The sequence below is a fragment of the Semicossyphus pulcher genome, unplaced genomic scaffold (genome assembly GCF_022749685.1).
Source record: "Semicossyphus pulcher isolate SPU_LCO1_2020_fin unplaced genomic scaffold, fSemPul1.0.p SCAF_23, whole genome shotgun sequence".
Taxonomy (NCBI): domain Eukaryota; kingdom Metazoa; phylum Chordata; class Actinopteri; order Labriformes; family Labridae; genus Semicossyphus; species Semicossyphus pulcher.
This window is the reverse complement of record NW_027211697.1, coordinates 15314572-15341321: the sequence shown is the minus strand read 5'-3', so window position 1 is coordinate 15341321 and position 26750 is coordinate 15314572. Positions and strand designations below refer to the sequence as shown.

Sequence of the window (26750 nt, the reverse complement as noted above, 5' to 3'; positions counted from 1 at the left end):
AGCTTCACATCAGGCTGTCAGTGGAGTTCACAGCACGTCACTTTAACATAAAGCATGTTTTCTGTAGCTCTGCTGCTGCTGTTGGCAGCTGGATGTGAGTCTCTCTGGATTTGTCAAAGTCAACAGTTCTTCTTTTGCACTTTAACTTGATAATTTCTTACAAAACATGTTCTTTATTTTAACAGGTGTGAAGTGTGAACAGTTGACACAGCCAGCCTCTGTGACTGTGCAGCCAGGTCAACGTCTGACCATCACCTGTCAGGTCTCTTATTCTCTTAGCAGCTACTGGACAGCCTGGATCAGACAGCCTGCAGGGAAAGGACTGGAGTGGATTGGAATTAAATACACTGGAGGCACTCACTACAAAGATTCACTGAAGAACAAGTTCAGTATCGACTTAGACTCTTCCAGCAACACAGCAACTCTAAACGGACAGAATGTGCAGCCTGAAGACACTGCTGTGTATTACTGTGCCAGAGAGCCACAGTGAGAGACAATAACAGGAGAGTCGTACAAAAACTACTTCCTCTGTTTACAACCATCACTGGGAACATTCAGTTCTCTCAGCATCACTTCATAAAAACTGAGTGTTATTATCTGTCAGTGATTAAAATGATGGTTATTGAATGTTTTTTCTTTTCTTTTATTTGTTGGAAGGTTTAATTCAGGTCCAACTTCACAAAAACAGTGAAATAATTTCAGTTTTTACTTGTAAGAAATGTTCACAGACACTTATGAAAGATTGTGTCCTGTTTCAATGCTGATTAAATTCATTTTAATTAATGTGATTAAACTGTGTCCATGTGTATTCAACATGTTAAAGCCCTTTATTATTATTACTGCAATATCTACAGTGGAGTGGGCATTTGTGATGGAAATTCTGAGGCTTCCGTTAAAATAAGCAAAATGAAACATAATTCTACACAAAGAAAGTCAAAAACAAACAGTAACCACCTCTTTACAGCGGTTTGAAGAGACATCCAAACATCTAAACACATTTTAAAGAGTGGGAAACTGAGTTTAATTTGATGTTCAGAGAAGAAGAAAGCTGTTAATCTTCAGTTTTCACATGAACTCTTTTAACATCAGTGTTTTTTGTGTTGATTTACTCATGGCTTTGCCCGACCATACTGCTGTTAAAACAGAGGAAAATATGATCAAATATGACTGGTCAATACAAAGAGATGTTCTCTCTGTGAGGAGGAGTCAATGCAAACTGTGATGTCTTCCTCCTCTACTTATGTGACTGCAGAGAGGAGGACAGAGAACAGTGGACACACAGTTTAACATGATGGACTACAGGACAGGACTGCTGCTGTTAACTGTCTGCTGGGCAGGTGAAGATCATCACTATATTCATGTTACATAGCGTATATATCTGTCAGCAGCTGATTTCACTTGATGTTTTTATCCTCTCTCCAGGTGTTGATGGTCAGACTCTGACAGAATCTGAACCAGTGGTTAAACGTCCTGGAGAATCCCACAGACTGACCTGTACAGCCTCTGGATTCACATTCAGCAGCTATGAGATGGCCTGGGTCAGACAGGCTCCTGGAAAAGGACTGGAGTGGATCGCTTACATCAGCAGCAGTGGTGGTAGCAAATACTACTCTCAGTCAGTTCAAGGCCGGTTCACCATCTCCAGAGACAACAGCAGACAGCAGGTGTATCTGCAGATGAACAGTCTGAAGACTGAAGACACTGCTGTGTATTACTGTGCCAGAAGAGACACAGTGAGAGACAATAACAGGAGAGTCGTACAAAAACTACTTCCTCTGTTTACAACCATCACTGGGGACAGTTGGAACATATGTTTGTAATACTGATGTGCCATAATGTAAATTCTTATTATAGATTCAATGTTGAAGTCTTGTTTAATCTCATTCGTCTGAATGTTAAAGTCGTTTCCATCAAGAATTCAACATCATTCATTTGTCATTGCACAACAGAGTTCCACAATGATTCAATGTTTTAGCCCATTCCTGCAACACACAGAACAAAAGGACACATTGTTTAAAGTAGAATAGAAAAAGATACATTGTCATATTTGAGTTATTTACATACTAATACACTGGTTCATTAGCACAATTAAAATTATAATTCTGTTGCACTCTTTTTGGATTTGTTGTTTGGGGGAATGTAAACGGCAGCAACAAGATAGTGCTGATAACTTTATGCTGAAATCTGAACTTTAAAAACTTGACATCTGGGAAATATTATTAACTTTTATTATTATTTATTATTATTTAACAATATTTGAGCACCAAGTATCATCGATAAAAACAGTTTCTCCCCTTGTGAACACTAACATGAAGCCACCACAGGAGGAGCCCTCAGACCACCAAAGATTTCAACATCAGTTCACTGTTACAGCAACAACAGAAACAGTCTTTAGAACATTGGAAATAATAGACAATGTTCCAATCACTGATAAAATAGTGTATGTTGTCACAGTAACAAACTCCACGATACATTATTAAATATTTAAGCATTCAACAACTTATACAAATGAGGTTGATTACTTTGCTCAGTGTTCCTCGTCTCTGAAAGTCAGTTCCTTTTTGAGAACATACTAAAAAATATCAAACTGATAAGTTATCAGAATCATACGTGCATTAGAGACTGAACCGGTCTTTAGCCAAAGTCATGGTGGTGTTTATTATTTAGGACATAAAACATGTGATTTAAACATCAATCTCATTACGTTTGATATGACTGAAGTTTCACCAACTCTTTCTGTGAGACGGAGAGAAAACATTTTAATAAACTTTACTGTCCCATGGATGTAAATAAGCCTCCTTGTGTGTTGCCTTATAAGGACATAAAGTGTCTTCTCCTCTTGCTGGTTTCTAGTTTCTATTCATGGCTGCTCCTTTAGTTTCCGTTAGTGCTCATCTTCATTGTTACAGCAACGCTGATTTTAATAAACACATTTTATATTGTCCGTGAATGTTAAAATTGACATTAAGAATCATATTAATGATGCTTTTGGTTGTTTGCAATATGAACATAAATAAAATAATGTTTCAATATCAAATTTACTGGCTATAAAAGCTTCACATCAGGCTGTCAGTGGAGTTCACAGCACGTTTTACATAAAGCATGTTTTCTGTAGCTCTGCTGCTGCTGAGGAGCCCGGACCTTCTAAACCTTCCAACAAGGACTCTGCAGCCACTACAGTACCAACTCTAACATTAAACTACATAAACATTCTATAATAACTGCACTGATACAATTTTGTCGTGTTACAAAGTGTTCTTCAAACTCTAGAGGGCAGTCTAGGACTGACTGAGTTTGATACAGGTTACTTGATTTGTCTTACGTGACATGAACACAACGACTGATGATGGTTCATTTGTCCAAATCAAGCCCATGTTCCTATGTCACCTGGTCTGATGATGTAAACTACTAATCCATCAAAACACTGACCTACAAATACTAAATGTCTCTTTGGCTGCTTGATTTTGAGTTTTATCAGAACTTTACATCAAACTCTGTGAAAAATTAAAGGAACAGATCAACTCTGATCCAGGTTTATCCTCCCTGTGAGGAGGAGTCAATGCAAACTGTGATGTCTTCCTCCTCTACTTATGTGACTGCAGAGAGGAGGACAGAGAACAGTGGACACACAGTTTAACATGATGGACTACAGGACAGGACTGCTGCTGTTAACTGTCTGCTGGGCAGGTGAAGATCATCACTATATTCATGTTACATAGCGTATATATCTGTCAGCAGCTGATTTCACTTGATGTTTTTATCCTCTCTCCAGGTGTTGATGGTCAGACTCTGACACAATCTGAACCAGTGGTTAAACGTCCTGGAGAATCCCACAGACTGACCTGTACAGCCTCTGGATTCTCATTCGGCAGCTATGAGATGGCCTGGGTCAGACAGGCTCCTGGAAAAGGACTGGAGTGGATCGCTGCTGATGGTAGCAGCATCTACTACTCTCAGTCAGTTCAAGGCCGGTTCACCATCTCCAGAGACAACAGCAGACAGCAGCTGCATCTGCAGATGAACAGTCTGAAGACTGAAGACACTGCTGTGTATTACTGTGCCAGAGAGCCACAGTGAGAGACAATAACAGGAGAGTCGTACAAAAACTACTTCCTCTATTTGCCAGCACCACATGGGACACTTGGAACACATTTTTGCAATACTGATTGTGATTAACTGTCATGTTCATTCTAACGGTGCCCCAATTGGTCGGCCACCGATCGTGATCAGCCGATATACTAACTGGTTTGATCAGTGGCCTGTATTAAAGGGCGATCATAAGAGTTGATCAGATGATGCAAAAAAACAATTTCTCTCAGCGACACTAAAATGGCGTCACCGGTCTGGCGGTTTTACTTGGTGACAAGCAGCACGAGCCTACCTCGGTGCACCATGCACAAGTGTAGATAGCAAAAGACTTTTCAGCACAGCAGGGGATAGTGTTGATGACAAGAGGAACAAGCGGTCTGCCAAAAATGCAGAGATGCTTATATTTATAAAGAAAAATTTGCCATTGATGCCAAATAAATAAGCTTAGAGAGACACTGATCTCCACCCCCCACCACCACCACCTTTCACCCTCTAAACATGCACCAAACTGCCTCAGCTTTACAGAACAAAAGAACAGGACTGTATTATTTACTTGTGATGCCAAAGTCATCATAATGTTGGAAACATGTTTGAAACTTTATAATCAAATGTTTTAGAGTTGAAGTTATATATCCATAAGATTTATAAATGAAATGTTTTAAAAGTTAAAGGATAACATAATGCTGTTGTGACTCTGTGGCTTTGCAGAAATAGCTGTGGCTGTATTCTTATGTATTAAGTTCATGTTCATTTTATGAAAACACTGTAAACATTGTTTAAACATTAATTTACCTAAAAAAATACTGAACTCTTCATCAATGATGAAGATGAAGGATGATGGTAAGACCATGATAATAAAGTTAAATCTTTCATTTGTAATTTCAGTTGTCAGTTAAACTGTAGTAAATATTATATAGAAAAGAAAGTGGGCTACCATTAATTATAAATGGTACTGTATAGCATAGCACAAATACAATTCAGTATTGTGTCATTACTCTCGTGCACATGAGATAGTAAATCGTGGCCTCGTTTTAAATAATGGTCATAGATTCTCGAAGCTGCAGCTTCGCTCTCATCCTGATGGAGCTCAATTCTGCCACATAGGCACTTTGTACGTCTACTGCCCAAACTTTGCTGTGTTTTAGCCCAGACACCCGCTCTACGTATAGACGGCAATTAGACTTCTATTAGCTGCAAAATTGCTTGCTGGGTAATTTTGTGAGTGCAACCTTAAGAAGTCCAGACTGTGCAGTCGGCTGACGCACGGACATCTAAGTGACATAATGAAAATAGCCACTGCTCAGAAACTAGTTCCTGATGTCGACAGGCTGGTAAGAGCCAAAAGTGTCGGGTGCAAGTGAAAATGCGAGTGTACGGCATTCATCCGCGTTGTACGTCTTGTTTTGAAAGTGTGTCTGTATGTGCGGGGGGTAAGCCTTGGACAGCCTGTACTGATTTAACACCTGGTATTAACAATAATAGTAATGTCTTAATGACTTCACAGTAAACTGGTGAGAGGTGCCTCCTCCCCATCCAGCTCATCATCTGTGAGAGTGGAGGTGCGGACAGCTCCTCTCCTCAATCATACATAAACTAAGAGCAAACTGCACGGAGAAGAGAAACTTTATGCTTGTGTTTGTGCTTGATTATCATTAACACAATATGCTTTGGGAATTGGACCTTGAGACAGGCCTGACATAACCCAGCAAGCAAAAGCCGTCATTTAAACAGATGGGCTCGATATAGGCCCGATTTAGTCTGGCTATGTGTAGCAAATTTCAGCCCGAATTTTAATGAAGTAGATTAGTTAGTTAGTACTGTTATGACATCAACGTTTCAGAAACACATTTTTGTTTAATCATTTTGTTAATTTGTTCATCAAAGCAATGAAAGGGTGATGAAAGTAATGACATAGCTTCATTTCTCAAAAATCATTTGGCAGTGGTATGTGAAATACGCTCCACACAAAGATGTAATTTCAACACATTTTATTTTACATACAAAAACCATAAACACCGCGCTTTATGGGCTGTGTGATGTTAATAATTACATTCAGAGACATCATAAAGGGAACAGTTTGGAACCTTTTCCACAGAAGAAGAAAAAAGAAGAGTGCGCATGCTCAGGTTCTTTGGCTGTGCAGCTCTGACTGTGAATGCTGAACGATCCCTGGATGCTGACGTAGTTCATTAATACCTAAGGGACATGTGATTAGACAAAGTGTCCGGTAGCCGACAGGGATAAGAGCTCAGCTTGAATACATGCATGCAGTGATGGAATCCCAGTCGATCCTTTTCTGCAACATTTTTTTTGGGTTACTGTGATGCACTGCTCACTTACATAATCATTTTAGCCACTATGAGACTTGAAAGTTGCTGTAAATGTGTGTCAATGTGTGATGAATCTTGTGACAGAAGCAGGTGAAATCTGGTCCAAACACAAACGTTTAATCAAAGTCTTCAAATAGACGTCTACTGAATTATCACGGACAGCCCAAATTTTGCCGTGTATTAGCCCAGACGCCAGGTCTACGCAAAAGATATGAGAATTAAATGTGGTCTGTTAAAGCTGCAGTAGGTAAGATGGTTCCCTGTGGTTGTGATTTCTAGCCATTGTGGACACAAGCTGGCTCATGCTGCGCACACTGAAGTAATTAAGCCTGACAATGTGAGCATGCACGGAGAATTGGTGATGTGCAGCGTGCAATTAAAAGCAGCCTCAGAGACTGCTCGGCTCTGATTGGTTGTGTGTTTCGGGCGTTTGAGCGTTGGATTCCTACAAATGCCATTAGGAGCAGTAGGAGGAGCCAGAGGAACATGACTTTTTTCACAGTTTATCTTTCTTATGTACTACTGCATGTTTAAAGTGACAGTACATTACTGAAGTTTGAATCTAAAATGAAAGGACCCAATACATGTTGGGTCACTACTACACTACTATTTTGTATTCATTACTTTAAATACACTAATACTAACATGAATACATTGTTAAATTCAATTGATGCTGAACAAGCTATCAAAAGAATAAGGGAAATGTCAGTACACTTTGGCCTCATGCTGAATACCAAACTGAAACAGACTGAAAGACAACGAACACAGCTGCATTTTATTGATGGCATTTTGAATGCACAGAGATACCATGACGAGATCCTGAGGCCCATTGTTGTGCCATTCATCCACGACCATCACCTCATGTTGCAGCATGATAATGCACGGCCCCATGTTGCAAGGATCTGTGCACAATTCCTGGAAGCTGAAAACATCCCAGTTCTTGCATGGCCAGCATACTCACCGGACATGTCACCCACAACTTGGCACAGCCATTGAAGAGGAGTGGACCAACATTCCACAGGCAGCAATCAACAACCTGATCAACTCTATGCGAAGGAGATGTGTTGCACTGCGTGAGGCAAATGGTGGTCACACCAGATACTGACTGGTTTTCTGACCCCCCCCGAACCCCCCCCAATACAGTAAAACTGCACATTTTAGAGTGGCCTTTTATTGTGGCCAGCCTAAGGCTCACCTGTGCAATAATCATGTTGTCTAGTCAGCATCTTGATATGCCACACCTGGGAGGTGGATGGATTATCTCGGCAAAGGAGAAGTGCTCATTAACACTGATTTAGACAAATTTGTGAACAATATTTGAGAAAAATCGGCCTTTTGTGTTCATAGAACAAGTCTTAGATCTTTGAGTTCAGCTCATGAAAAATGGGAGCAAAAACAAAAGTGTTGCGTTTATATTTTTGTTCAGTGTATATATATATATACATACATTTCATAAATTGTACTTAAAAACAACCTCAGTATATTTCCCAGCACCGAGCTTTATGACCGCAAATTGTGAGTTGAATGTCTTTGTCCTATTAAATTGTTCTGAGTGTAGCCTTTCTCCCAGGAAACCTATACTCAACAGTTGAAGTTGCTAAATTACCAGCTGAATAACACTAAAACAAATTTTGCAATTGTCTTGTAATAATGAACTTAATCTGGCATTGTTAATACAAAGCCCTGAACGAGGACATGATACATCTAAAGAAGCCTAAATAAACCCTAAAATATTACAGAAATAGAAAAGAGAACACCTTCCACTGACTGTTAAATATTTGATTATTATTACTTATGCATTGATGTAGTTGGAAGATGTGGAGTTCATTTTAAACTATTTTGTAATAGTTTTTTTATTATAGGAATGTTGTCACAATAATATAGAGTCTAGCAGGTTTGAATAAATATAAAAATGTGGGGTGCCAGTCAGAGTCAAGTCTGATAAATACCAAAAATAAAGAACAAAAATAGTTTCCTGGTAAGCTGGCGTTCCTCTCCTCCACTCAACAAACAACACATTAGCCTCTGACATACAGTATATAAAGATATTTCTGGGTTTTCCACTGCATGGTTATTTTGGGAGGGTGTGATTGGGTTATTGAATGATTGTGGCTGCTGACTGTGTGAATGAACACAAGGAATATTGGGCGGTGTTATTTGACCCAGATCGCTACAAGAGCTTAAAGGGACACCTTCCGATGTTTTGGTTTGCCCAACCTTTTGCCAAATCTGAACCATGACATGATGAATGGAGATCCTGATAATAGTTGCCAAGTTAAACAGAAAAAGCTTGTAAGCTGTTTTGACATTGCTTCTTGAAGATTCACAACCGAGAATAATTAAAAATCCTCCAGTAAGAACTGAGTCAGAATGACTAAAATCCATACGTTACCTAAACCTAAAAAGTTAATGGACTAAAACATGAGATACTTTCAGTATGGATGTTGTGGATGATTGAGTGGATATGACAGCCCGATATCATAAACCTATATCCATGTCCAAGTAATGCAGCTAAATCAAGTATATCTGGTTATCCACGCTGCAGTAACTGAAGGTGACAGGAGGATGTGATAAAGCTGTACACCAACTGTTGGCAAACACTTAGTTTTATATAAGCCCCACCACAGGAAAGGAATACCTTTAGGGAAGTGGTTAATAAATGGTACATTGGGGATTGCTTTAGTCAGTGAAACATGTTTGCTTTTCATGGTTTTTTTCATTATAAAAATGTATGTTGGTTAAAACTGTACTCAAACTAACATTTAATCTTTAGTTAAAACATAAGATCAGAGTAAATATTACATATATACACTAATTTACTGAGTAAGTACAACAATTTAGAATATGATACAAGCTCCCAAGTATTTTCGTACTATAGTTCAATTGAAACCTCTCCTTACATTTAAAATGTCATTGATATCACATAATTTGACCTCAGTGGCGTGAAAGGCGTCTTTGAGGTGCTTGTTTTTGTATGTTGGATGTGTTGACATATCACACTGTGACAATGCTTTTGACATCTGGGGAAAAGGAACCATGGTGACCGTCACATCAGGTAAAATAATTCATTTTGGTCTTGATAATGACAATTTGGTGATTACACAGTTAAATATAAGGTATTTTGACCTCAGTGGCTTGAAGGGAGTCTTTGAGGTGCTTGTTTTTGTATGTTGGATGTGTTCACATATCACACTGTGACGGTGCTTTTGACATCTGGGGAAAAGGAACGATGGTTACAGTCACATCAGGTAAGCCAAACACTTTTTTTGTCTTTTTAATTTGTTTGTTTGATTTTGAAGCAGAATTAGGAAATCCAGTTTTGACACCGTAAGTTAATGTATATCTGGAATACTGTATGTTAAAGGTGTTAAAATCCATAGACTCAATTTAAACTGAGCGGATCCAATTTCAAAGTTGGTAAGTGCAGAGGCCAATGTAACTATGTAATAGGGTAGATTATTACAAAATCACACACTATGGAACATGTAGATGCTTGAGATCCAGGTTTTTGTATGCAGCGGTTAATTATTTGTTGAACTGTGACAACTGGGCTTTTGACTACTGGGGAAAAGGCACTATGGTCACTGTCACTTCAGGTAAGTGATTTTAATATGTTTGATTAGTGAATGAAACTCCCATTGATCCCATTACTAATGCAATTTCATCTTTTTTCATGTGGTCACAAGTGTTGAACAAGGATATCATAGCCAACAGTATTTTGTAGGCTGGCATAGAATCTCTGATAATATTAAAACTCCTGGCTGGTAGTTCTATGGACAGGTTTATATCTTACTTTGGTTTTGGCAACAGTTCAAATCAAACTGTTTGATGAGAAGTTATTATTAAGGGATATTACAGTAAAAAGTAAGTTTTCGTGTTAAGTCCTTATGACTTTCTGAACTGTGACAACTGGGGTGCTTTCGACTACTGGGGAAAAGGCACTATGGTAACGGTGTCATCAGGTAAGATTTGCACTGCTAAATCCCTTTTTAAGTTACATTTAAATTGCTAAAACCTCTAAAGATTTGGAGTGTCACAAAATGAAAGTGTTTTACTATAAGGGTAAAAAAAAAAAAACATCTGTTTGCCGGTAAAAATTCTCTGAAGACACTGGTGAAGATTTATACTAAGTGTATTTTATTTCATTGGAAGAAAATATATGACAAAGCGAGCATTATTAAAAGTTAGAGTAGAGTAGAGTAGCTCTCAACGTTAGTAGACAGCCTTTTCAGACTAGTGGTTCAGTAATTTCAGCGCTGTGTTACTATGAAGCTTTTGACTACTGGGGAAAGGGTACAATGGTAACTGTTACATCAGGTAAGAATACTGTTTAATCTCAAACATATTTGCCTAATTTAAACAAAAGTTAAAGTTAACAAAATGATATGATGCCATAAACTCAGTACTGTATGTTTGTCAAATGTACAGCTACACTCCATTTAACTTTGAAAAAATAACAATGATTATCATCAAAGTTACGGACTAAAAGTTATCGCCATTTATATTTTAAAAAGAGTAGACCACAAATGATATTACTGAGGGAGGCTAGTTCATCAAATAACATCTAAAGAAATGTGATAAGATAAAGATGTATGTACGGAGCGCACTTCTCTCATTCAACATATGAAAAGGTTAAGGTATTAAAATGTATCCTTGATTGCAATGCTTTGCTATGCTTTTGATGAAGTAAGCCAACTTCATTCCATTGTTAACTTATGTTTGATGAAAAATATCTTATTTTAAATGTTCACTTCACTTTTTTAACGGCATTTTTGTTTCTACTTTGTTAGCATGTGTTTCCAAGCCAACCGTGTATCCTCTGATACAATGTGATTCTGGGACTGGTGACCTGGTCACTCTTGGCTGCCTTGCCACTGGCTTCACACCGTCCTCAGTGACCTACACATGGAACAAACAGGGGTCTAACTTGCGGGAATTCACTCAGTATCCTCCAGTACTGAAAGACAATGTTTATACGGGAGTCAGTCAACTCAAAGTGAGCAGACAGGACTGGGACAACATGAAGCCCTTCCAATGTGTTGTGACAAATACAGCAGGAACAGGACGGGGGACATTCATCAAGCCACGTAAGTCTTGTGTTTAGTCATATATAAATGCCTTTATAGTAGTTGATTTGAAATTTAGCAGGTTAACATGGCAGAGCTGTTAACATATTTTAGCATTGTGAAACAATTTTAAGGTTTTCAAATTGATTGTGATGACACAAAGCGTACATGTATTGCCAGTAGATAACAGTAGAATACAGTACCAAATACATAAGATCCATTTCTTACGGTGCACTAATCAATAATGATAATACATTGATAAATGTTATTGGTGTAATGTGTCTCTACTAGTTGGTTTTATTACTGTGTTCTTTAGAGGTGTTATCAGAGGTAGACTAACCCCGTCATTGTACCTTTATCCTGAGCTGATATTTTGACGTTTGAAGTAAAAGTAAAAGTGAGCCATCACTGTTGTAATTGTTTTACAATATACTCAATTATGAAGGAACGTGAACACAAAGGAGAGCACAAAAAATAATTTAGCTATTAAAAGGTTAGAGTGTTTCTAAGGTTTCTAATGTCATAATGAGCAGACCTGACCGGTTAACCAAACAGTGTGGTGGAATGAGAAGGTTGGCACTTTCTCGTGCACATACAGCTGCTGACTCAGTCTATATTATCTATTACTAATATTCTGCATGCCCTCTGCACCTGCTGAAGAACAAATTATTGTTGTGTGCTCTGCTTCTTTCCATCTATCTGCATAATCATAGTGATGCAGATAGATTGAACCTTTATGGTGATAATTAACGTTCAAGTTAACTCCATGTTTGCTTGCCTGAGCAGTCAATGTATATGCAGAAGCGAGCATCAGAGCTCTGCTGTTCAATTGTATTTTCCTCGAGTCCTTCTGCGCACTTTAAAAACAAGCTAAAGAGATCCTTTGAGTTTTATCAAACTACATGAACCTCTGCTTCTGCATATATATATTATATACACACACACACACACACATGCACACACATGCACACACACACATCCCCTGCTTGCGCATACATATATTTGTTTATATCTTTTTTTTTTCAGATATGCCTTATCAGATACCAGATGTTAAAGTGTTTGTCTCATGTTATGAGGATCAGGAGGTTGCCTTCACCTGCATTGCCAGTGATTTTTCACCAAGTAATCAAAAAGATCAAATGGCTGAAAAATGAAGCACCAATAGCCGATGAAGCAAATGTGATGAAAAGCTCTTCTGCAGAGAAAAAGACAGCTAATGGACTGTACAGTGTTTACAGTGTTCTCAAAGTACCAGCCAGTGAATGGACTGAGAGCATTAATTATACATGCGAGTTTGAAGGGAAAGGTCAAAATGGTGCAACGTCCAATAGATCCACTGTGTCCTACAAACAGACGTCCTCTCCCTCTAGTAAGTAAATGAATACTAATTATTGAAACATTTTGTGTGAATTTCTATGGTTTATATTCTCATTGGTTTGCAGCCATTCCTGTCCAATAATGTTTCCCTTATTCCTCAGCCCCAAAGGTGACGGATGCAGTGAATTAGCTGCTGACGTAGTGATCAAAGACCCTTCACTGGAGGACTTGTTTTCAAAAGGAAAAGGAACAATAGTATGTGAAGTCAAGGTAAATACGCCATCAGTAGAAGAGGTACGTTGGGAGGACGAGGAAGGAACTGAAATCGCTAATGCCAAATCGAAGGACAAAAAAGGACGTGGAGGCCTTTACAGAGTACCACTCGAGATCACATTTGAGGACTGGACCCGGGGGATAAAACCCAGCTGTGTTGTTATTCATCCAGATTTACATGAACCGCTCAAGAAACCCTTTGAAAGGAATATTGGTAAGAAAACTGAAGGGCTGTCTTTATTTTTTCTAATCATGCCATCAAATCCAGTGATCTTTCTCAGTGGATTATGGAGCAGAGATTTTCTTCAGCACTGTATGTGTGGCAGGAGGTTTAATGTTTCTCTCATGCTTGCAGGAGGACCGACTCGGCGTCCTTCAGTGTTTATGCTGGCTCCAGTAGAACATACTAGACAAGAAATGGTGACCTTGACTTGCTATGTGAAAGACTTCTACCCTCGTGAGGTTTTGGTGTCTTGGCTTGTTGATGACGAGAAAGCAGATTCAACATACACGTTCCATACCACAGAGCCTGTAGAAAACCAAGGATCCTATTCGGCTTATGGCCAGTTATCGCTCAGCCTTGATCAGTGGAAACAGAGTGATGTAGTGTATAGCTGTGAAGTGTCCCACGAGTCTATGGCTCAACCAAACTCAACCAAAGCTATTGTCAGGTCCATTGGGTACAGAATGCATGAAGGGAACAACCTGGTCCACCTCAACATGTTTCGACACATGCCAATACTGCCTTTTTAAAATGCGTTGTTGTCTATTGAATTAACTGACCGAACAACTGTTTAAATCTGGTCTTACCTCGAAGGTTATAAAGTATATAACCCTACAAAAAATGACTCAAATACCTTTGAAATCCAAAAACCAACATTTAGCTTTGAACGTTTTACTTAAACTATGAAGGTCATAATTATGAAGATGTCAGACAAGTACTCATTGTGATATTTTATTATACAGTAATGTAGGCCTAACTGGAAAAGCAGGACTTTGATTACTTTGGTGCATTTTCACTCAACATTTGTTTTCTTTGTCTTCACAGGTTAAATGAAACAAGGTGAACTTTCTGTAAGACTTATTTTGTCTGACTTTTTTTCATTAACTTAAGAGTCATTATTAAGAGTATTGTGTAAGTATTTTCCTTTGTTTTAATTACAAAAGCTTTATGTCTGCTGAACAAAAATGTTTAAATGTCATTAACCATTGATGTTGATCCATTTTTTGCTTTTCCATTTAATTGTTCTTACTATCTATTGTCTAAATGTCTATTTCACCAAAAAATGTTTTAATACGTAACACTTATTTCTTGTTATTGACATTTTAATTGTTTTATCATGTTATTTATTGCATTACTCTGTTTATCATCTCCATTGCATCTGCAAAAGACAAAAGTTCTCGGTTCTATTATTAAGAGACTTAAACCTTCAGCAGGTCCTGACAAGCAATGCAAAAACTATTGTGCATGTACACTGACATGAGACGACATGAGATATTTAAATGTGCACTCTGTTTCTCTTACTGGCATAACCCCACCTCACACCTGGAGTCTGTGATGCACCGTTGCTCATAACTTTGTTTCACTTCTGTAATTTGGTACTTTACTAGGGGCGGCTGTGGCTCAGTGCTAGAGCCAGTCGTCTTTCAAACGGAAGGTCGGAGGTTCGATCCCCAGCTCCCTCACGCTCAGGTCGAAGTGTCCTAAATTGCTCCCGGTGGCATAGCCAACGGGTATGAATGTGATATCTGATTGACAGTTGGGCACTTTACGTAGCAGTCCTGCCATCAGTGTGTGTGAATGGTTGAATGTGAAATGTAGTGTAAAAGCAGCTTTGAGTGGTCGCAAAGACTAGAAAAGCACACAAGTACAGTCCATTTACTTTATTGGGAGCTGGGTGTTACTCAATGCTTCCGCCTGCTGCTTGCCCTGATCACTCTACCCTGTCATGCTGCAACATCTGTGCAACAGACTTCCAGCCTTCTCTCCACCTAACTTTTAGGACACACACCATCTAGCCTAGACACAAAGGTATTACCATTTACAATTCAGGCCCACATAATGTAAAGGTATGTACAACTGCTGATATGATATCAGCTCATTTTTTATAAATAAACATCTAATAGTTAGAAAGAAGCAAGCAAAGGTAAAATAATACTCTCTCTCTCTCTCAGGACCGCAGGTTCTATCTCCAAACATCAATAAAATCAGCAATAAAAAAAAGGTCATAACTTTCTTCAAGGATAGGCTTATACTGCAGTACATTGTTCTCACAATACCAACACCCCTGTGTTACTTAGATTGTCCACAAGAGTGAGACAAAGCTCCACGTACAGCAATGTTGAGCTGCATCCTCTGTGAAACACCAGTTGGGTAGACATTTGATGATTCTGAACTGGACTTGCTAAATGCTAAGACACAGAGGTACATTCACTTGAAGAACAGAGACTGTTTTTCTAACCATTTCTGTTCCTCCATACATACACATGCAGAGTTACTGTCAATGTGTGCACATTCTGTCTTTGAGGTAGAACTGCTTGTTTGTATTGTTTATAGATGCCGATGGTCTCTTTTCCCATTCCCAGTGGAGTGTAGTGCTTTCAGTCTCTTTTCTGCTGCGTCACCATCTGACGTCACAAACGTGCCGGGGACAGGGTTAGTAAAGGTTTTTATTGTACCTATTACTCAGTCTATTTATCAAACTCGGCACCCACAACTTGGAACGATGTTCGAGCGCTGCTTGGAAGGAGACGGGCGGAAATTGTAGCTGAGTTGACAAGGAGTCACAGAAGTTACCGACGTAGCATGGCATTGCGCCTGAAAGGGGGCGGAGATTAGCGTGTCAACATGGTTTTTGTGTTCCCATCAATGCCGATTGGAGACGAGGCGATTATTACCCGCGTCTACTGCAGAGTCATTTGACCCGGGTCTGAATGTTGATTGTAGCCTTTCCCATTAAGAAAAAAAGATGAGTGTTCCCGAGTGTTAGAGGGTTTTTCGACCAGTGGGGAAAGGGCTTAAGAGAGAGTGTTCAAACATGGTTAGATTAACGTAAGTGGTCCATTCAGGAGACAGGGACTCATATTGGCCCCCGAGCCCACCTTGAGGCACAGATCTTATTCAACATTAAACAGAGCTGAATAAAATTCCAACAAGGTCTTCCACAACATCTATACTTTGATGTTACAAGGGTGATTCCTTTCTTCCTAAACCCTCATTTACAAAAAAACATTGAGATTTCAATTATTTTCATTTTTGGAAATAATATAGTGTAATTATAGTTAATTATAGTGTAATAGTGTAATTGAAAAGCACCTGTAAAGTGCCTTTGAGTGTCATGAAAAGCGCAATATAAATAAAATGTATTATTATTTTAAAATTAAACTGAAATTTAATAAGTGAGCCACTTGTCCCAAACAGTCAAAAAGTACATTTCTATCTGATGCTACTTCAACAGACAACCATAAAAATATTGTACCGACAAAAATTGTGACAACTTCAAATCTTCAATACAAAAACAAAAAGACACTTCACCCGTCATAGCTGCAAATGCACAGGTGTTACTCATAAAACTGATAGCTGTTTTATCAGTGTCCCAGTGAGCTGTGATAAAAGAGTCTTTGCTACGTCTCAACTTAAGGATGAGCTCTGTCTCCTCTTGGACCCTTTAACAATATAATGTGATTAAAATGTTTTTCTTGCTCTTTACTTTAATTAACGGGTTTTGCCTTTGCCGAAATTTCAACGTCATGATGCGGATTAGTAAGTAGTAAACATGAAGCTTTGTCAGGTCTGTCCTCAAGAGGAAACTACTTTTACAATGCTGGTTTGTTGAACGGAGGTCGGATTGATCATTTCTTATGCATTTAAAGAAGTCGGGAAATCTAAACGCTGAACGGCTTTTGTGACACCGTGTCAGGAAATTTAACTCACGTTGAATCTTGATCTAGATGTATCTTTAGCTGTTAGCATGATGTCTGTTTATAGAGATTAATAAAACACTAAATCATCGCCAGACAGCCGCTGATGGGAGCCGGGATGTCATCTGCCTGCTTTTGCTCTCCACACGGACTGTTTTTCCTGCATACGCAGCAGCCTGCTGATATGTGATTGGTCACAGCCTACAGATTAATGCAAGTATTAGGTCTGTGGGTAACATGAGCTTTTAAAAAGTATGACATATACATGTATATTGACAATATGTTTATACTGATGACATGTTGGCACTACAGTAAATATTGTTTGAGAAACTGACCTTGCTTGTTTTGTTCATCTTCTCGTTCTTCGGTGGAAAAAAGCAGCCAGAGTGTTAAGTTTATTACTGCCACCAAACCATGGATGCATGTGCTTCCTGGAGTGACCTTTGTTGTTACTCACTCCTGCAGTCCTTCCAGGGTGGATCGAGCAAAGTTCCCTTCAGTTTTTCAGACAAAAGGAACTACACTTGTTGGCTGCGGGGATACCCCAACTCATGGGAGTAGACACATGAAAGGCATCTTATGTGAAGTCTGCAGAAAGTTTGCTCTGAGGCCTTCGTGGAATGGATGAAATGTGGATTTGGAGAGCATTTCTTTGTTGCAGAAGAACAGTGGTAGAAATTCACGGTGGGAAATGACGTTTTTTGTAAATTTTTGGAGTATGTTTGCTTTTTCAAACATAGAAACAAAACAAGCTCCTCAGAGTGGATCAAGTTTCCATTTGTTGGTAAGCCTCAGAAAGAAATACCTTAAGCAGCATCAAGAAGCTGCAGCATCTGTTGTCCGAGCGTTTGTTAGACCTACCTGTAGGGTTGCTAGCCTTTAGGGAAGGTGGCCTGTGGGTAGGATAAGTTTGTGCCATAGACTGGCAGGTTTGTTATGTTTAGTGAATCTCACCTGTGTGTCAATTGTAATTAACTTTAATTACTCAACATGTGTGAAACATTGTCCATCAGCTTTGACTACAATTTGATAATGATGATGTATAATTGATGTAAACACAGTTTACACCAGAGGAGGAGCCCTCAGACCACCAATGATTTCAACAGCAGTTTAGTATTATAGCAGAAAGAAAAACTTTAGACTTCTTCTGTTTTTATTTGGGAGCAGATCTTCAGTTCAAGTTAGTGAATTTAAAACAGTAAAAGAAGAAACGAGTGATATCTTATTCAAATAGTTGTCACCCTCCTGTGAGGAGGAGTCAATGCAAACTGTGATGTCTTCCTCCTCTACTTATGTGACTGCAGAGAGGAGGACAGAGAACAGTGGACACACAGTTTAACATGATGGACTACAGGACAGGACTGCTGCTGTTAACTGTCTGCTGGGCAGGTGAAGATCATCACTATATTCATGTTACATAGCGTATATATCTGTCAGCAGCTGATTTCACTTGATGTTTTTATCCTCTCTCCAGGTGTTGATGCTCAGACTCTGACAGAATCTGGACCAGTGGTTAAACGTCCTGGAGAATCCCACAGACTGATCTGTACAGGCTCTGGATTCACATTCAGCAGCTACTGGATGCACTGGGTCAGACAGGCTCCTGGAAAAGGACTGGAGTGGGTCGCTGCTATAAGCGAAAGTGGTACATACAAACACTACTCTCAGTCAGTTCAAGGCCGGTTCACCATCTCCAGAGACAACAGCAGACAGCAGGTGTATCTGCAGATGAACAGTCTGAAGACTGAAGACACTGCTGTGTATTACTGTGCCAGAGAGCCACAGTGAGAGACAATAACAGGAGAGTCGTACAAAAACCACTTCCTCTATTTACAACCATCACTTGGAACATTCACTTGTCTCAGCATCACTTTATTAAAAAGGCCTCTACAAACAATATTAGTCCAAATGTAAAATATAAAAAATTAACAAAAATGTAACAATGATTGCAGAGTTGAAGTAGATTGACAAAGGAAAAACAGATTGGATCATCAAACTGATGTAAAAGACTGACGGATAAAAACATTGATCTACATACACGGATCAGCCGTAACATTATGACCACCTGCCTGATATTGTGTAGGTCCCCCTTTTGCCACCACAGCCCTGACCCATCAAGGCATGGACTCCATGACACGTCTAAAGATGAGCTGAGGTATCTGGCACCAAGACGTTAGCAGCAGATCTTTTAAGTCCTGTAAGTTGCGAGGTGGGGCCTCCACAGATCGGACTTGTTTGACCTGCACATCCCACAGACGCTCGATTAAATTGAGATTTGGGTAATTTGGATGATCTTTTACATGATGTCAATGATGTCATGATGGCACCCTTGGTCCTTGTCAAACTCGCTCACATTCTTACACTTGACCATGTTTTTCTGTTTCCATTACATCAACTTTGAGGACAAAATGTTCCCTTGCTGCCTAACATATCCCACCCACTGACAGGAGCCATTGTAACGAGGTAATCAATGTTATTCACTTCACCTGTCAGTGGTCATAATGTTTTGGCTGATTGGTGAATATTAAATGACCCTTGGCTGCTTGATCTCGAGGAACTTTAGTTACAGATCAAGTCTGTTCCAGCTGTACGTTCTGGTGAGGAGGAGTCAATGCAAAACTCAGATGTATCATATGTAAAGCAGAGGTGATTTACAGTCATGCTTTCATATAGTCAGAGCAACACTGATGCTTCATATGTTTGACTCTATGCAAACTCAGTGAGCTTCCTTGTTACTCGGCTATAAAAGCTTCACATCAGGCTGTCAGTGGAGTTCACAGCACGTCACTTTAACATAAAGCATGTTTTCTGTAGCTCTGCTGCTGCTGTTGGCAGCTGGATGTGAGTCTCTCTGGATTTGTCAAAGTCAACAGTTCTTCTTTTGCACTTTAACTTGATCATTTCTTACAAAACATGTTCTTTATTTTAACAGGTGTGAAGTGTGAACAGTTGACACAGCCAGCCTCTGTGACTGTGCAGCCAGGTCAACGTCTGACCATCACCTGTCAGGTCTCTTATTCTGTTGGCAGCTACTGGACAGCCTGGATCAGACAGCCTGCAGGGAAAGCACTGGAGTGGATTGGAATGAGACAAGTATCCTCAATACGCTACAAAGATTCACTGAAGAACAAGTTCAGTATCGAATCAGACCCTTCCAGCAACACAGTGACTCTAAACGGACAGAATGTGCAGCCTGAAGACACTGCTGTGTATTACTGTGCCAGAGAGCCACAGTGAGAGACAATAACAGGAGAGTCGTACAAAAACTACTTCCTCTGTTTACAACCATCACTGGGAACATTTAGACGCACAACACAAACACACCTGCATAAAAACTCAGAGACTCAGCTACCTCACTAAATGTTAACTTTATAAAGACAATACTCTCTGATTAGTAGATAAGATAAATGTTTATGTAACTCACAGAATCAGAGAGTTCAATATTTCAAAGTATCAAAGCAGATCTAGTTTCACCTTTACTGCAGCCGACATCAGTACAGAAGAATCAGAGAGAAGCTTCATCTTGTGATACCTAGAAACAGTTTGTTTCTGTTTTTATGGGATGGGGCAGAAATTACCATCTGATAATGTAACTACATAAACATTATAGCTCCCCGTCTCACACAAACAGGAAACTATTTTCCCTTTTGGAAATCGTCAAGATAAAAACAGGCTCTAAACTGCTGAACCATGAGTTAAAGATCGTCAGTGAGGAGAGAAAGGTGTATTCTCCTTCTCAGCTGGTTCAGATATGAGTTGCCAGGACTCTGATATTTTACAGTTTGCTCTGCTGCTGTAGAGATACTCGACTTATGGAAATGTATCTGTGTCACATGTTCCCTGTTAAACCTGCAGAGGGAGGTCCATGCAAACTCTTCCTCTCTTATAAACACACCATCAGTAACCTGTGGCAGAACACCGGGACACTTTAGTTTATTCTGTAACACTGAGATCAGAGAGAACTAAACTACAGGATGGAAAAAATGATTATCTGGGCCGTATTCATAAAGCTTTATAGTACAAAGAGTTGCTCCTAGTGAAGAAATTCTAAGAAACTTCTTAGAATCTTGACGTTTTCTAAGAATTTCCCCTGAAAGTTAAGACAAGATCCTGGTAAAAATAGGAGTTATTCAGAAAGCATCTCAGCCCTTAAGAGAGCTCCTAAGGTGAGACACTGTTAGGAGTAGTGAGGAGGACTTTTAAGAGGCTTACAAGTTTTTTAAGCGGAGAAGAAAATGGGGGAAAGACGGAGAGAGAGGAGAAAAGTTCTCAAAACACTGAATAACAATGAGCTAATTAAACAATAGCCTACAGAGTGGATCGTGCAGGGATCATGTTTGTGGTAGATCTCATTAGAGATGCGACGCAACAACGCAATATTGCCAGAAATGAAAGTGATCACAACATTAAAATATTTGGCAACTGGAAACATGCAAAGTGCAGCAGTGATGACTTGGGTCTGTCGCAACTGTCAATCAGCAGAGTGATCATAATTACAGGGAATAGGAACGGGTATAGTGGGCTTGGGTATGGGACGCACATCCGTAGAACTGCACGGACATATTTTAATTCAGCATTTAATTTAACTTTGACAGCAGTTACAAGTAAGAGGTAAACTATCTCACCTGTGCTTGCAGACTCCCGTTTGGGTGCTGCAGTCTCCCCTCTCACGTTAGACTTTAACACAGAGCCTAACACTGCTTTTCGCACTCTTCACTAGTGCGCACAACCAGAGGGAAAGATGCATTTCCCTGCAGCGCTACATTTTCCCATGCCTGCCTCTTGGTTTGAGCTGTAAAACCGGGGCTGAATTTATGTGATAAAATGTTTTTATATTCATCAACTACTTGAGATAAAAGTAAACACTGTCCCTCCATCCAGTTGGGATTTCTGGTTCTTCTTGTTAAATGCAGCAAACCCATTTTCCCTCGTTAATATCAGTTAGATCTAGAACTTAAAGTAGCAGCATGGTAAATAAAAGTGATCAAGTAAATATAACTACATCAGCATGTGAAGATGAGCAGCTTCAAACATTCTGTAGGCTACTTTAAAGTGTGGCTTACAATTCATTCAACAGAGACGTTCAGTACATAAAATAGTGTTCATGATGACACAATGTCTGAGTAAATTCTATGATTAGGCCGATAGATTTCACCTTCCTTCTCTGCCCATCATCACTGAAAGACCTTTTTTTTCAACCAATCACAGCTTCTGAAAGAATGTGTCATACCTGGCAACGGGGTCAGCCACGCCTCCTCACTAAGATACAAGTTTCTGTCCCTTCCTTGCTCAGAGTTGATCTGAGAGTGTTCCTAAATCACTCCTAAGCTAGGACTCTGCTAGAAGTGTATAAGCAAAGTGAAGAGCTCTCTGAGAGTATTCTGAGAATGTTTGTGAATACAGGCCCTGGAGTTTAGTTTTTGTAGTTTCTATTCATGGTGAGGAAATCCATTCTGCTTCACTTTTTAATGTCCAACCTGTTCTTTACACGTTTGTTTGATAATATTCACAATTCATTTTTCTACAGGAGTTTGGAGTGAGTTCAAACTGGAGCAGTCTCCCTCTGAGGTGAAAAGACCTGGAGAGACAGTGAAGATGTCATGTATCACATCAGGCTTTGACATGACGAGCTTCTTTATGCACTGGATATGACAGAGGCCAGGGAGAGCTCTGGAGTGGATTGGTGGGATGGATACAGGCTCAAACTCTGCTCGCTATGCCAGCTCCTTTCAAAGTCGTTTCATCATGACTGAAGATGAGCCCAGCAGCACTCAGTACCTCCAGGTCAACTGGAGCCCGACATCCGCATTGAGAGACAATAACAGGAGAGTCATACAAAAACTGCTTCCTCTATTTACAACCATCACTGGGAACATCCAGTTCTCTCTGCATCACTCTATCAAAACTGATTGTGATTATCTGTCAGTGATTCAAATTCCAAGTAGTGATTGACTGAATATTGGAATCATATACCACGGTCAGGCTGAATACTTGTCTCTGATTGGTTGCAGGGTGTCACTTCTTTTCTCACTTTGGATTGTTCTGGCCTCTAAGTCGTCCATAAGTTCCTCATAATGGAAACATCATCAGAGAATGTCCCTTTCTTAGTTTTTTAAGAGAACAGTGTTTATTCTTTTCTCTCGATTATAAGCATTATTAACAGGCCATATAAAAAGTCTATCTCTGTTTCTAACTATGCTGATTAAATCATTTGTATTTCTGTCATGAAACAGTATAATAAACAAGTCTTACTGCAGCAAAGAAATCAGTAGCAATGAAGTTCTTATTCTCAGGCTTCCTTTAATAATTGGTCTATTTTCATGTCAGAAATTCATGTTGTCTCTGATTCAATCATCAGAAAAATACACTGATACACATTTGAACACAGAGAACATGAAAAACAGCAGACAAGTTACAGCCACAACCGGTGATGAACGGGCCCTCGCACTCATGGCCACGTTGGGGAGTGTCGCGGCTACGGGGTGTGAGGCAGCCTCGGGGCGTGCTGCAGCAGCAGGGTGTGCATGAGCCACAGCATGTGCTGCAGCCAGGGGCTGTTAACCAGTAGGTGGTGCTATCACCATCACCCAAATTCCTATGTAGATCTGTTCAGGCCGAGACTTTAATCAAGCAAATGAAATTTGAAGCTGATTGAAAAATGTATATGAGAGTTACTACTGCCTCTTTCCACTAGGTGGCGCCAAGAGTGAGTGAAAATGTATATGCAGATCTGTTCAGGGCAGTACCCTAATGAAAAATCACCAGTGCGTGGCACTATAGCTATCATGAAAAAATGACTCTGTTCAGGGCAGGACTCAAGCATATGAAATTTGGTGCAGAGATGATGAAGTACAGCCACGTTATCAAAGCCTTGATGTTAGGCGAGGCATCATGGCGAAGGTTATCTTCGCCACGGCACCAGGGTCACGACGTCTGTTGAAACCTCACCGTGTTTTTTCACAAACCTTGATCAAGGTCTTAAGGCTTTCCTGGCCAAAGTTTGATGTTGATGTGTCTTACCACCTTGGAGGAGAAGCTTGGAGAGTAAAACATGTAATTTCCTGTTTCCAGTAGGGGGCGCTAGGCCCAATGGGAAATGTTTTCATGTAGTTGTGTTCAGGCAGGGGCTGTTATCATACATGTAAAATATGAAGAACATTGAACATTGTGTATGGGAGTTACAATGATTTTCAGATGAAGTCCCTACGAGGCATTTGTTAAAGTATGACCACTGTAAATCACCAAAAACAAGCCTTATTTTGAAATTCAAAGCAAAATGGATGACTTCCTGTTGGGTTTGAGGTATGGGTGCAAAAGGCTGTTTTGTGCATCTTGACCTGCTATATATACCTACCAAACTTCACACGTGTAGGTCAAAGTAACCTATATGGGGACCCCTTTTTGGAATTTTCTAGGGGACGCTATGGAGCCATTTTGCCACGCCCATGTGCGTAACCCACAAAATATCAAACTTTTCGTCAGACCTGATGCACAATCCAAATGTGGTGACTTTTTCGGCATGTTTAAGCTGCGAAATTTGCGCTTCATTTGGGATAAAAAGAAAGGGTCATGGCACCCATTGGTGCTCCGGCACCAATAATACGAGTGACTCCGGTCTAATTAAAAATGTCAGTAAATATTAGACTCTAGATTAAATTCTGAAAGCTATGTTATTCAACACAGTGAAATTTGAGGTGTTTCATATTCAGGAATAAAAGAAGGAAGATTTCTTTTATGTTCCAAAGAATGAGGAAATTCTACATGATCATTTTCTACGTGAAGTTTTCTTGCTTTGCCCGACCACACTGCAGTTACAACAGAGGAAACATGATGATCAAATATGACTAAATATGTCGAGGCCACACAAAGAAAAGCTCCCACCTGCCCCCAAAACACTCCTTTTCTCTCTGTGAGGAGGAGTCAATGCAAACTGTGATGTCTTCCTCCTCTACTTATGTGACTGCAGAGAGGAGGACAGAGAACAGTGGACACACAGTTTAACATGATGGACTACAGGACAGGACTGCTGCTGTTAACTGTCTGCTGGGCAGGTGAAGATCATCACTATATTCATGTTACATAGCGTATATATCTGTCAGCAGCTGATTTCACTTGATGTTTTTATCCTCTCTCCAGGTGTTGATGGTCAGACTCTGACACAATCTGAACCAGTGGTTAAACGTCCTGGAGAATCCCACAGACTGACCTTTACAGGCTCTGGATTCACATTCAGCAGCTACTATATGAACTGGGTCAGACAGGCTCCTGGAGAAGGACTGGAGTGGATTGCTTACATCAGCAGTGGTGGTAGCGGCAAATACTACTCTCAGTCAGTTCAAGGCCGGTTCACCATCTCCAGAGACGACAGCAGACAGCAGCTGTATCTGCAGATGAACAGTCTGAAGACTGAAGACACTGCTGTGTATTACTGTGCCAGAAGAGCCACAGTGAGAGACAATAACAGGAGAGTCGTACAAAAACTACTTCCTCTATTTGCCAGCACCACATGGGACACTTGGAACACATTTTTGCAATACTGATTGTGATTAACTGTCATGTTCATTCTAACGGTGCCCCAATTGGTCGGCCACCGATCGTGATCAGCCGATATACATACTAACTGGTTTGATCAGTGGCCTGTATTAAAGGCCGATCATAAGAGCTGATCAGATGATGCAAAAAAAACAATTTCTCTAAGCGACACTAAAATGGCGTCACCGGTCTGGCGGTTTTACTTGGTGTCTGAAGAAGACAATAAATTAGTCATTTGCAAGGTGTGTTCCAAGTTAGTACCTCGTGGGGGAACGCAAACGATAACATTCAACACCACAAATCTCAGACGTTTGAGGTTGAGTCACGTCAAAGAATATGACGAGTATTCAAAGTGAGCTTGTAGCACTAAGGAGAGAGAGCAGCTGGCATCAGCAACACTGCCACGACTCACTCACACATCTGCAGCAGAGACATTTCAATGACAGCAACCAGAGAGCAAGGTCAGAAAGAAATCCACCAAAATAATGGTATTGATCACCAGCCGCTGTCAGTTGTGAAAGACGAGGGGCTCAGATGACTCATGTCATACATGGATCTACGTTACTCTCTGCCGGGGCGTAAATATTTCACAGATGTACGCCAGCCGCAGTTATACCAAACAATCTATACGCTTATCGACAGCCTTATGAAGAACAAGATCACTTTGATAAGTTTCACAAGTGACATCTGGAGTTCGAGTGTGTGTCTCATGTCCATGTTGAGCCTAACTGGGCAGTTTATTGATCAAAACTTCAAACTAAACAAAGTTGTTCTTTATCCTCAAGAGTTCTGCAGGTCACACACCACAGTTGCATTCAGTGACATGTTACGAGCAACGGGGATACCGAAGGAAGAAGTGCACGTTATTCTAAGAGATAATGCCAAGAACATGGAAAAGGCCATGAGGGATACGGATTTACCCAGCCTGCCGTACATGGAGCGTACACTCCAGCTTCCCGTTGCCGAAGGAGTTTCGTCACAATGAAGCATCACATTTGAAGCATTTAATAGCCTCTGAAAGACGCATCGTTGGCCATTTCGAACACTCCAAGTATCCAGAAACAACTGGGTCAGTCTATCAAAAGACTTGAGCAAGACGTACCCACCCGATGGAACAGTTCGTTATTTATGCTACAGAGTCTACTTGAACAGAAACGTGCACTGTGCGCTTATGGAGCTGACTACAACAGAGTTGTTACTGTTGATCTCAAATCTACTCACG

The 26750-nt window shown here is 40.0% G+C and overlaps 1 pseudogene; it reads left to right on the top strand.

Moving 5' to 3' along the window:
* The first annotated feature begins 1288 nt into the window (after positions 1–1288).
* On the top strand, positions 1289–13828 carry LOC138602592 (immunoglobulin gamma-1 heavy chain-like; annotated as a pseudogene).
* The last annotated feature ends 12922 nt before the right edge of the window (positions 13829–26750 follow it).